At 40.3% G+C, this 11,671-nt stretch overlaps 1 pseudogene; it reads left to right on the top strand.

Moving 5' to 3' along the window:
* The first annotated feature begins 10,297 nt into the window (after positions 1 to 10,297).
* Positions 10,298 to 10,942, top strand: LOC131415195 (uridine diphosphate glucose pyrophosphatase NUDT14-like; annotated as a pseudogene).
* The last annotated feature ends 729 nt before the right edge of the window (positions 10,943 to 11,671 follow it).

The following is an 11,671-nucleotide window of genomic DNA, read 5'->3' as shown; positions in this document are numbered from 1 at the left end:
ACATTTTAACTATGTTTATTCTTCCAATCCCTGTGCATGGGATGTCTTTCCATTTCTTTATGTCATCATTGATTTCTTTCAATAATGTCTTGTAGTTTTCATTGTATAGGTATTTCACCTCCTTGGTAAGATTTATTCCTAGATATTTTATTCTTTTTGCTGCAATTGTAAATGGTATCATATTTTTGACCTCTCTTTCTGTTAGTTTGTTATTAGCATACAGAAATGCAACTGATTTTTGTAGATTGATTTTGTACCCTGCGACTTTGCTGTAGTTGTTGATTATTTCTAATAGTTTTCCAATGGATTCTTTAGGGTTTTCTGTATATAAAATCATCTCATCTGCAAATAGTGAGAGTTTCACTTCTTCATTGCCTATTTGGATTCCTTTTATTCCTTTTTCTTGCCTAATTGCTCTGGCCAAAACCTCTAGTACTATGTTGAATAAGAGTGGTGAGAGTGGGCACCTGCCTCATTCCTGTTCTCAGAGGAATGGCTTTCAGTCTTTCCCCATTGAGTATGATGTTGGCTGTGTGTTTGTCATAAATAGCCTTTATTATGTTGAGGTACTTTCCTTCTATTCCCATTTTGTTTAGAGTTTTTATCATAAATGGATGTCGTATCTTGTCAAATACCTTCTCAGCATCTATTGAGATGACCATGTGGTTTTTATTCTTTGTTTTGTTAATGTGGTGTATCACATTGATTGATTTGTGGATGTTGAACCATCCCTGCATCCCTGGTATAAATCCCACTTGATCATGGTGTATGATCTTTTTAATGTATTGCTGTATTCAGTTTGCCAATATTTTATTGAGGATTTTGGCATCTGTGTTCATCAGCGACATTGGCCTGTAATTTTCCTTCTTTGTATTATCTTTTTCTGGCTTTGATATCAGGGTGATGTTGGCCTCATAGAATGAGTTAGGAAGTGTTCCATCTTCCTCTATTTTTTGGAATAGTTTGAGAAGGATGGGTATTAAATCTTCTTTGGATGTTTGGTAAAATTCACCAGAGAAGCCATCTGGTCCTGGACTTTTATTTTTGGGGAGGTTTTTGATTACTATTTCAATCTCTTTACTTGTGATTGGTCTATTCAGATTCTCCATTTCTTCTTGGTTCAGTTTTGGGAGGTTGTATGAGTCTAAGAATTTATCCATTTCTTCTAGATTGCCCAATTTGTTAGCATATAATTTCTCATAGTATTCTCTTATAATCCTTTGTATTCCCTTGGTATCCATTGTACTTTCTCCTCTTTCATTTCTAATTTTATTTACTTGAGGCTTTTCTCTTTTTTTCTTACTAAGTCTGGCTAAGGATTTGTCAATTTTGTTTATCTTCTCAAAGAACCAACTCTTTGTTTCATTAATCCTTTCTACTGTTTTTTTGGTCTCAATTTCATTTATTTCTGCTCTGATTTTTATTATTTCTCTCCTTCTGCTGACTTTGGGCTTTGCTTGTTCTTCTTTTTCTAGTTCTGTTAGGTGTAATTTAAGGTTGCTTATTTGGGCTTTTTCTTGTTTGTTAAGGTGGGCTTGTATCGCTATGAGTTTCCCTCTCAGGGCCGCTTTTGCTGCATCCCATATGATTTGGTATGGCATATTTTCATTTTCATTTGTTTCCTGATATTTTGTGGTTTTTCGTTTAATTTCCTCAATGATCCATTGGTTGTTCAGTAGCATGTTGTTTAATCTCCACATTTTTGTCACTTTCCCAGTTTTTTCTTTTGTGGTTGATTTCCAGTTTCATAGCATTATGGTATGAAGAGATGCTTGTTATGATTTCCATCTTCTTAAATTTATTAAGGCTTGCTTTGTTGCCCTACGTATGGTCTATCCTTGAGAATGTTCCATGCACACTTGAGAAGAATGTGTAGTGAGCTGTTTTTGGATGGAGTGCTCTGTATGTGTCTACTAGGTCCATCTCATCCAGTTTTTCATTAAAGTCCACAGTTTCTTTATTGACTTTTTGTCTGGATGATCTATCCATTGATGTAAGTGGGGTATTAAGATCCCCTACTATTATCGTGTTGTTGTTAATGTCTCCTTTTAGGTTTGTTAATAGTTTCTTTATGTACTTTGGTGCTCCTATGTTGGGTACGTATATATTTATAATTGATATGTCTTCTTGGTGGAGTGTCCCTTTTATCATATATTTCCCTTCTTTGTCTCTCTTAACCTGTTTTATCTTGAAGTCTACTTTCTCTGATATGAGTATGGCAACACCTGCTTTCTTTTGTTTGCCATTAGCTTGGAGTATTGTCTGCCATCCTTTCACTTTGAGCCTGTGTGCTTGTCTTTAGAGCTGAGATGTGTTTCCTAGAGGCAGCATATTGTTGGGTCTTGCTTTTTAATCCATCCTGCCACTCTGTATCTTTTGATTGGAGAGTTCAATCCATTTACATTTAGGGTAATTTTTGATATATGAGGGCTTAATGTTGCTGTTTTGTCACTTATTTTCCAGTTATTTTCCATTTCCTTTGTTTCTTGTCCCATTTGTTTCAGGCTGCCAATTCAGTTTGTTTGGTCTGTCTTATAACTCTTCTAGTTTTCTCTTTGTTTTTCATAAGTGATTTTGTCATGATTACTTGTTTAGTGGTTACCTTGAGGTTTGTATAAAAAATCTTGTGTACGAGATACTCCATTATCTGATGACCTCTTATTTCCTTATACTAAGTCAATTCAATTACTTTCCTCTTCCCATTCTAATTCGTTCTTGTTATACCTTATTCTATCTTGTGTTGTGGGTGTGTGTTTACAGTGATGAGGTTATATTTATTTTTGGTGAATTCCTTCCTTTGATCTTTGATTTTGGTATTTAAGTGTTTGCTAACCTATTCCAGTAAAGATCTACTATTTTTCTAATTTTGTCTACCTATTTCTCTCCTTGCTCCAAGCTTTGTATTCCCTTTCTCTTCTTTTTTTCAGGCCTGAGGTCCTTCTTGAGTGTTTCTTGTAGTGGGGGTCTTGTGGCCACAAACTCCCTTAGCTTTTGTTTATCTGAGAAAGTTACTATTTCTCCATCATATTTGAAGGATATTTTTGCTGGATAGAGTATTCTTGGCTGAAAGTTTTTGTCTTTCAGTATTTTGAATATATCATTCCAATCTCTCCTAGCCTGTAAAGTTTCTGTTGAGAAATCTGCTGAGAGCCTGTTGGGAGTTCCTTTGTACGTTATTGTTTGTTTTTGTCTAGCTGCCCTTAATATTGTTTTTTTGTCATTGACTTTGGCCAGCCTTACCACTACATGTCGTGGAGTGGGCCTTTGCCTGTTGACGTATTTAGGCGACCTATTGGCTTCACTTACTGGTATTTCCTGCTCCTTCCCCAGATTTGGGAAGTTCTCAGCCATTATTTCCTTGAATAGGCTCTCTGTTCCTCTTTCCCTCTCTTCTCCCTCAGGAATACCTATAATTCTTATGTTATATTTCCTAATAGAGTCAGATATTTCTTGGAGACTTTCTTCATTTCTTTTTAGTCTTAGTTCTCTCTCCTCTTCCATCTGGAGCGTATCTGTATTCTTATCCTCTATAATGCTAATACTTTCCTCCATATTGTCAGCTCTGTTCTTTAAAGATTCCAGATTCTCCTTTATCTCCTCCATTGTGTTCTTCGTCTCCATCACTACTGATTGGTTTTTCTTTATGATTTCAATCTCCTTTGTGAATAAACTCCTAATCTCATTGAATTGTTTGTCTGTGTTATCTCATATTTCGTTGAGTTTTTTTTATGATAGCTATTTTGAAATCTCTGTCATTTAGGCTATGTCATCAGGGTTGGTTTCTGGGTGTTTGTCATTTTCCTTCTGGTCTGGTGATTTCATGTACCTTTGCATTGTGGTTCCTGTATTGGCTTTGTTTTTCCTCATCCTGGAAATATCTGGTGGCAACTTCCACCTACGCCACTGTATGGGGGTTAAGGACTGTGTAATCTGAGGCCCCTGCCCTCTGCCCCAGCTGCTCACTGTGATCGGCCAGCCACTTGGTCTGGTCTGGTCAGCTGAGCTGCAGTGTCCAGCATGCAGGGGGGAGGATCTCTCTTTTGCGCACTGGGTCCCTGGCATGGGGGGGCTTCTCACTCACCCCTCGTTATCTGCTCTCCTGGGGTGCTCAGATGTTGATGCTACCCCTGTAGCAGTTGTGAGTCCTCTGTGTGGGAGTTTCCCACTGGCTGAGAGAGCCTGAAGAGCTACGGTTTCCCCACAGAGGGCCCCCCCCCCAGGAGCCATGCGGACCGGGATTGTTGATCTGATGAGGAGAAAGAGGAGTTCTCCTTTCCTCTCCCCACTTCCTCTGGTGGCCCCAGCACATTCCACTCTCAGATGTGCAGCAGTGTGGATCTTTCCAATCTTCCTTTTCTCTGTTTAGGAGTCCATTGTTCGTCTGTGACTGTTCCTTTTGTTGTATCTTATTGGGGGAAGAGTTTAGGGGAAAGCTCACTCCACTATGATGCTGATGTCACTTCTTAAACTGTTCTTTTTAATGTTTGAATCCTTATCACTAGCATAGCTGCTTGAAAAAAAAGCCTTTCTTTTGAAGGAACATTGCTCCTTCCCTATGCAATTCCTTGAAACAATCAGCAAGTAAATAAAATCTTGTGGTCTTTAAACCCCTGATTCTTGGCATTCAAATTATTATAGGCCTACACTGGGGAAAGCATAAATATTAACAAGCCTTTTCTAGAATTAGTTCTAATGAATGAAGTCATAGGAGCATCAGACTTGGACTTGAAAGACCCAGGTTTGATTCCCATCCCTATATCTTGCCAAGTGTACGTACATACTGCGGAGGTTAATTTCACTTCTTTGGGACTTGGTTTACTCAACTGTAAAAGAGGGACAGGGCTGTTGTAAAAATTAAATAAGATAATACCAGAAATATAATAAAACTTGATAGACATGCCAAGTCAGAAAAAACATTTCCTGCTCAGCCTTGATGCAAGGGAGCTGCCTAGTCTCATATCTTTCTTCGCCTCTCCCTCTCATTTGGAATACTCATTGATGTCTCATAAGATGAGCCATCGCTCTATGTATATATATTTCTCTTCCTTCACTACACTGGGATGACATGATCCTTTTTGCTGTTGTTTATTTCTCATAGCACCAACTGTAATTCTTGCACTCAGCAGGCATTCAATAAATTCTAATTGGTTGATTGATTAAACTTGAATTTTAACACCATCTCAGCACCTTCCTGAATCAGAGAAACTCTTATGCAAACACTAATGCCATTTACCCAGCAAACATAAGTTTTTAGGAGATCTTTGCATCTGTAGAAAGAGCACTGAACCTGGAAAGAAAAACATTTGAGTTCATATTTTGGTTTTGTCACATACTGAGTGACCTTTGGAAAGTTACTCAAATTGAGCCTCAGTTTCCTCATCTTAAATGGAGGCAATACCACCTATCTCACAAAACTGTTGTAAGAACTAAATAGGACAACTATTGGAAAGTGTCTGGTACATCACTGATATTAAGAACTGTAAGATTTTATAAAAAAATAACAGCATGAATAAATACGTAAATACTGAAAGGAAGACATTGCTTCTAATCTCTTATTGGTAGGACAATTTTCATTAAAGTAAGACATTTTGTTGATATCCACACATTCATGTTGTTCCCATTTAAACGTGGGTGTGCTGTGTAATTTGGACAGCAACTTTAGAGAGGAAATCTAGAATTACAGGATACCCTGAATCTGCTGGTACATATAAGCAGCAAGTTGTCAACACTGCCTAGAGTTCTCAATAAATATTGTATTGGAGGCATGTAGACAGGTTTCGTTGGAGAAGGACAACCACGTGAGATAACGAGAACACTAACTGGCTGTCAACAAATGCTTCCTTCTAGAGATAAGCTTAAGAACCTGTGTAACAATGTGGGAATCAATATTCAATGTCTACAAAGCAGTCTTTAACACTGGAGAATTCCAAAGAATAGATTTGAGTTGAAAAGCAAAGAAAATGGAGCAGTTATTAGATACCTGCTCTTTGCTGATCATTGTACTGGGTACATAAAACTCTGTTTCCTTAGTTGATTTCTTATATCACAAGCAGAAGAATTGAGATCCAGAGAGTTATTAAGACTTGTCTTATATTACAGTAAGGATTAATGTCAGGGCCAGGATTAGAACCCAGAGACTAGTAACGAAGTCTTGAGCCCTCATCCTTTTCACAGTAATCTGCTAGTCATCAAGCAGGAAAAGCCCTGGTTGGGCTAACTCCTGTTGCACCCGTGAAGAAAGGTGGTTCCTCCTTTCCTCAACATCATGAAAGGATTGTGCAAACATGGCAACTCCCACTCATACCCTCACCTCCATAGTTCTGTAAGAGATACTAAACAGTACCTGATGCAATTTAAAACTACAGAGGGCAATGAAAAAAATTGTGATGAACAAAGAGAAGATCTAACCCCTTGCCTTCATTTTACACTGGGAGAAATTGAGGTCCAGCAAAGCTAAGTTAGTGTGCCCAAAGTCACAAAAAAGACAGTAGGACAAATATGACCCCTATTATGGGGCCCATATTCCAGTATCTTTTGGGCAAGAGACCAAGAGCTCTACTTTTTCTGTTATCTTTTGTGTTCTGATCTATAGATCAGTGGTTCTCAAACCTAAGCAAGCATGAGAATCATCTGGAGGGCTTCAAAAAGGATAAAAGAATGGGCTCCATCCCAGAATGTCTGATTCAGAGATCTGGATTGGGGCCCAAGATTTTGCCATTCTGACAAGTTTCCAGTGATGTTGATTCTGCTGGTCCAAGAACCACATTTTGAGGACCCCCTTTGTGGAACTGATACTGATTTCAGTGCTTTAACTCCTTACTTTAGTACCAAAGTTCCTCCTTCAAATCTGTTGGGAAGAGGAATATAAATTCTGATCAGACTTCCTTGGGTTTGCAAATGTAGAAAGAAATATGCTTGGACAAGTGCAGTAATGGTATGGACTCTTACTGGGAAACTTTTGGACAAAACCTGGGTAAACAGTGGCAGGACCTTGGAGATGATAAGGTCTTTAATTTTATCTATTCCATATTATTTCAGAGCAGCCACCAGCAACCCATCTATTAGAGCAGTGCTTCCCAATCTTCTCCATGTCAGGACATACTTACAGAAGGATAATGTTTTTACAACACTGGAATGAAAATATAGGCTCTACATGGCCAGAATTAGCCAGTTCCAGACACCCAGGCTCTTTGGCTAAAGGGATGAATATTTTCTTCTACCTAAACCGATTCAAGGCACATGGTTGGGTAGCTCTCTGTTGCAGAACCACAAGAAGGAGGGTAGCTGAGGCGTCAGTATGAAGTTTAGATCCTTTATACGTAGAAGGCCCACTAATATTACTGGTTCTCATCTTATTAATGATGGCAATGGAATCCCAATAGGCAAAAATAATTAAAATACAAAAAGCTTAAGCAAGGAGAAAAGGAAAAAAAAAGTCATTCAAAGGGGAACATCTTTGCTAAATAGTAACTAAGGATACTGGAACTCTGATTCCTTCCCAGTTCTTAAATTCTATACCTGAATCTTAAGGTACTGTCTTTTTTATTCCATGATAATAATTTTTTTTTTGAGGAAGATTGGCTCTGAGCTAACATCTGTTGCCAATCTTCCTCCTTTTTTCCTTTTTTCTCCCCAAAGCCCCAGTAGATAGTTGTATGTCATAGTTGTACATCCTTCTAGTTGCTCTACGTGGGACGCCACCTCAGCATGGCTTGATGAGCGGTGAGTAGGTCTGCACCCAGGATCTGAACCAGCAAACCCCGGGCCGCTGAAGCAGAGCACGCGACCTTAACCACTGTGCCACTGGGCCAGCCCCGAGAATAATTTTATTGACTCATTTTTTCATGTTACCAAAACCCCCTTGATGCTTATTTCACAGAATCTAGGAAAATATTGCATGTTAGATGTACTATTGCAGCATGTATCACTAACAAATAATTCTGTCAGTAAAAAATATGGCCCAATGCTTTCTTATCATCTAAAAGCAGAATTTTAAATTTACAGAAGGAGCTCTTTTAAACTCACTTTGACTTAGCCAGTTTCCATATATCACTCTGTGCATCCATCAAGAGGAAAAATAAGCTAATCCTATCACTATTTCATATTCCACATCTGACACTTATCAATCACTTCATGACTCCTCCATAATACATGTCCTTTTCTGCTCCATGCCATGCCTTAGTTCAACACTATTGATACAACTTAAAAACACTGATGAACTGTCATCTCTAGGATTTTCTTCCAACCCCCATTCATTCATTCTGCAAGTTTGGATCTCCATGTCGCAAATGACCACCAAAGCCCAGAACCACTGGTCAGTTATGAAGGCAAGATGTACCCTGAATTCATAGATGTAAAAATATTTCTTAAATGTGTCTTGGAATTGATGAAATATAGAAAATTCCTTTCAATATTGCTGAGAGCTCACAGAGAAGCCATGCCCCTGGGTTTAAGAGCAACCACACTTTTGTTTACGGAAAGGTGCCCTTTCTCCATGTACCAAAGCCCCTTTATGAGATTAAAAACCCTGGTATTTGGAGTCTTCTTTTGAAGGAAACTTTCCTTTGGCATTTCTGAGCTGAAGCAAACCACACCTTGAAATCCTGAGCTACTCTTATCAACTGCTACCTCTGGAATAGTCACTGCCACAGATGATTCTAATCAACTGCTTTGGAAGCAGAGAGGTTCAGCAAACCAAGCCTTCTAAAGATAGACTTATTTTTTACAGGCATACTGAGGACAAACTGAGCATGCCCCAGGTTGGCATAAAACCACTCCATCCCAGCTTATTTCCAACAGGACTCCCGGCTGAGAGCCAGGCTGGATGTCACCCTGGGAAGCAGCCTTTTCTGCATGAAATGAAGTCCAGACTGCTGTCCTACTAAGACAGTCTTCATTCAGATAAGCTCAAAAAGTACCTTGCCTATGGAGTACCTTCCAAGTGCCCAGCACTCTTTTTAAATCAGAGTTGCTTGGGAGTGAGGTTGCAGAATATTATAGTAAAGACAAGGTGTCCTTCCCTCAAGGAGCTGATGCTTTGGCTGAGGAAACAAGGTTTGGACGTATGAAATAATTAAAGAAAAATACGAGGTGCAGATCAATCTCAAATCTCCAATCAAACGCCAAGCAGTAAATACTGTGAGTGTCATATTGACTGGAGTTATCAAGAAACGTTTTTTGGTGAACATGGACATAGCCGGCTCCTGAAGGATGCATGGAGTTCAGTTACACAGAAAGACAGTTCAAAGTAATCATGAGCAAACTGCAGAGATGGGGATATTGAACAGATATGTACAGGTGGAGTTCGGAGGACACATGTGGATAATCAAGCTCACACACTTTACCATAAGCAAGATAAGTACAAAAGTGTAAAAATTTGACATGGAGATTATTTCACAGTCAGAAGAATCATTATCATCCCGGCCAGAAGAGTTGTCAAAGCTATGGAGCAAAGTCTGAAAAAACAAGTGAAATAAAAACACAATAGTGCTTGGACTCTTTCTCCATCTTCCAGGAATGCATGAAGCATAGACAATAATAGGTCAAGTAAGAAAACATCTGACTGGATACCTTCTATATAACCAAATGCAGTTACTTTTAGTTGTACACCCCCAAACACAATCAACTAAGTTATACCCAAAGGTGGCTGTCTTGTGGCATTCATACTGCAGGCACATTCTCCACATAAACCAACTTTAGTCCCTCAACAGGGAACTGAAGGATCAGAAGTTGTATTCTCCAGACAAATACAATCTGAATGTTCTGATGTCAGGCATCTCTTATTACAAAATAAATTCATATTATTTTGTTAAATAATATTCAATATTATAGCATTAGTTAAATATCCCCAATATTATAGCATTAGCCTGGTGGTTCTCAACTGGGAAGAAGCCACCTCTCCCTAGACATTTGGGAATATCTGGAAACATTTTTGGTTGTCACAACTGGGAATGGGGTTGCTATTGGCATCTAGTGGGTAGAGGTCAGGGATGCTACAAAACATCTTACAATGCACAGGACAGTCCTAGCAACAAAGAATTATCTGGCCCAAAATATCAATAGTGCTAAGGTTGAGAAACCCTGCTTAACCCTTACCAGTTTACATGCTAAGAATCAACCTGCCTCCAAGAAGTTGTTGCCAATGTTTTTTTCCAGCCAAGTATTTTTAAGTCCAAGTAACAGAATAAAATGTAGCTTTAAAAATAAGAGTCCATTATCTCTCATCAAAAGAAGGCTACAGAGGGCTCGAGGCCCATGTGGGCCCCAGGCCAGTACAGCCATCACAGGGGTGGAGCACATGAAGGGGCGGCATAGGCACTGCAGCCTCCCCTACTGGTGGCCACGCACGCTGCACTAAGGCCAGCATGGAACCCAGACGTCCTGGGACGTGATGAAGACACGACAGTGTGACGGTTCTCAAGTTCATCTCTTCTCAGAAGAGCCTGGTGTTGGTGAAGCAGTTCTGGCCAACTGTGTATGCAGGCAAGGTGAACAGCAATTCCCAGGGTCCCTGGCAGCCAAGGACCAGGACAGGCCCCAGGAGCTGCGGGCAGCCCTACCCTGCTTGGCAGGGGTGACATACAAGCTATACGCCGGCCTCATGGGGCAGCCCGAGCTCTTGCTGGAGGAAGTGGCCTGCAAGGAGGCGTGGGGGGAGTGTGGCTACCACCTGGCCCCCTCTGCTCGGCACTCGGTGGCCACGTGCAAATCTGGAGCGATACTGACCGGCTAAACCATGTTCTACACAGAGGTGACAGATGCCAAGCATGGCAGCCTGGGGGAGGTTCTGGCGGTGGAGGTCAAACTCACTGAGGCCATGCGCCTGCCTTTGGCCGGCACCCAGGCCTTCACAGACAACTTGGATGTCCCCAAGACCTTCAGTGTCATCTTTGGTATCTCATGGTTCCTCAGCCTGGTGGCCCCTGGCCTGGGTTCCCAGTGAGAATCCAGAGGATAGGACAGAGGCCAGTCCTGGCCACTCACCCTGCAGACCCAACAAAGGCTTGCATAGCTTTAAAAAAAAAAAAAAAGCCTACAGCTAGATATATCCAAGGTTGCTTAACTCAGAAGCTCGGTGGCATTAGGTTTCCAGATAGCCTTCTAAGTGATTTTTTTTTTTTTGGCTCTCCCCTTATAGTCAGTGTGGCAAACTGAAAAATGTCCCCCAGCCCCCGCAGCAAAAAAAAGAAAAAAAAAAAAAAAATTCACATCCTAATCCTTGGAACCTGTGAATATTACCTTAGATGGTATAAAAGGGTGTTTGTAGATATGACTAAGGATCTTGACAGAGGGAGATTATCTTGGACTATCTAGGTGGGCCCTAAATGAAATTACATGTATCCTTATAAGAGGGAGGCAAAGGGAGATCTGACAACGCACAGAGAAGAAGGAGACGAAAGATTTTAAGATACTGGCCTTGAAGACTGGAATGATACAGCCTAAAGCTCAGGAATGCCAGCAGCCACCAGGAACTGGAAGAGGCAAAGATTCTCCCCTGGAGCCTCCAAGGGCTTGATTTTAGTCCAGTGATACTGATTTTGGACTTCTGGTCTCCAGAATTGTGAGAGAATAAACTTCTGTTTTTTTAAGCCTCCAGATTTGCGGTAATTTGTTACAGCAGCCACAGGAAACTAATACAGTTACAAAATGGCTACCGCAGATCCAGATATCA

Source organism: Diceros bicornis, chromosome 16 (assembly GCF_020826845.1).
Source record: "Diceros bicornis minor isolate mBicDic1 chromosome 16, mDicBic1.mat.cur, whole genome shotgun sequence".
Classification (NCBI taxonomy): Eukaryota; Metazoa; Chordata; class Mammalia; order Perissodactyla; family Rhinocerotidae; genus Diceros; species Diceros bicornis.
This window is presented reverse-complemented; position numbering and strand designations above follow the sequence as displayed.